Source organism: Phalaenopsis equestris, unplaced genomic scaffold (assembly GCF_001263595.1).
Source record: "Phalaenopsis equestris unplaced genomic scaffold, ASM126359v1 Scaffold000002, whole genome shotgun sequence".
Classification (NCBI taxonomy): Eukaryota; Viridiplantae; Streptophyta; class Magnoliopsida; order Asparagales; family Orchidaceae; genus Phalaenopsis; species Phalaenopsis equestris.
This window is the reverse complement of record NW_018164444.1, coordinates 38297455-38299182: the sequence shown is the minus strand read 5'-3', so window position 1 is coordinate 38299182 and position 1728 is coordinate 38297455.

Sequence of the window (1728 nt, the reverse complement as noted above, 5' to 3'; positions counted from 1 at the left end):
CGTGGGCCCCATGTGCCGATGAGCCGCTACCTATTTCGGGATGTGAGAGACTCACTCTCTGCTCGATTGCTTAGCGCGAGCTTTAAAGCATTGGGACTGTTCCCACACGGAATAACCTTCATTTGATTTCTTATACCCCAGATCTATGATAATATGAAGCGAAACTCCTTTTATCGAGAGTATTCTTGGGTATCCCCCAAGATGTAATTAACCAGTAGGAACACGTTCCTCTGGGAGTGCTCTTGACCCGAAACCAGGTACATACACCTGACTCTCTGGTTATGGGTAGTCTATATAGATACTTCTTTCGCGGATATTGGTTTAAGGTGCCTCTACCCGATCTTGTTTGGGCGGACATTCTTAATATATCCTTGCGAGGTTTATCGCACATAGACTTTCCGCGTTTTACTTTTTCTCTTGTTTGTCACTTTGTCGTATGTCCCTTTTTATTCGATTCCTCTCCTTTTCAAATCATTCATATGGTTCGGGAGGGAGATTTATTCGAATGGGGGAAGTATACGACGATTGACAAGCTGGCGACTCCTTTTAAAATAAAAAAAGAGAAAAAATAAACGAAAACACGGGGTTTCATCTTAATTAATTCTAAACAACAGACCGGGTCATGATAATTTTTTTTTCACAGATAATTAGATATCACTATTTTGAGAAAGAATATTTATGTTGGTGATTATGTTTCCATGCTGACTATCTTAAAAAAAAATTGTATATGACGCTATTAAGAGTACCAATTAATTTAATTTATAGAGAATTTACATACATAACACACAATTTTAATGTTTACACATATCTGACACCCAAAATATGTTAAAAGCTTCAAATGGTATGCTTGTAGATGGTATGTTTGTAAATGCTCTTATTAACTGTGATATATTTGTTATTAAAATGTCATTGTCGCAGTGTTATAGAAATATTCCTTCGTGTTATTCTGAATAACACATTAATTACACATGAATAACACATCAATAACACATTAAATAACACATGAATAACGCTGAAAATATTCAGAATAACGCGAGAGAATATTCCTATAACATGAAATATTCATAAGCTCTCAATAACACATTAAATAACTATAAGTTATTAATAAATATAAATTATGACATCTAAATGAATTATTTTTGTTCTATAACACACTAATAACAAACTAATAACAAACTAATGACACATAATAACAAAACGTAATAACACAATTATACACTCCCTAGCTTGTGGTATAACACGTGAGAAATATTTCATGTGTGTTATACCATGAGTTATAACACTGCCCCACGTGTTATACAGCTGCCCTATAACACTCCCCTAGCCTGCGGTATAACACATGAAATATTCATCACGTGTTATACCAAAAATTAGAGAGTATATAATTGTGTTATTATGTGTTATTATTGTGTTATTATGTATTATTATGTGTTATTGAGCGAGGGAATATTCATATATCTTCAATAACACATCAATAATACATAAATAACACGAAAAATATTTAAAATAATGCGGTGAATATTTTTACATGATGAAATATTTCTATGATGCATCAATTGGGTCGGTTTTTTTTATTTTTTTTATTTTTTATATATAGATAGACTGGCCGAGATTGGAAGGAGGGAGTGCAGCGCGAGATTGGATGCCGGGGAGTGCTAATTTTTCGAGTTTCTGACGGACAATTATCCAGGGCAATTAGTCGGGCCATCGAGGCATTGGGATCGGAAG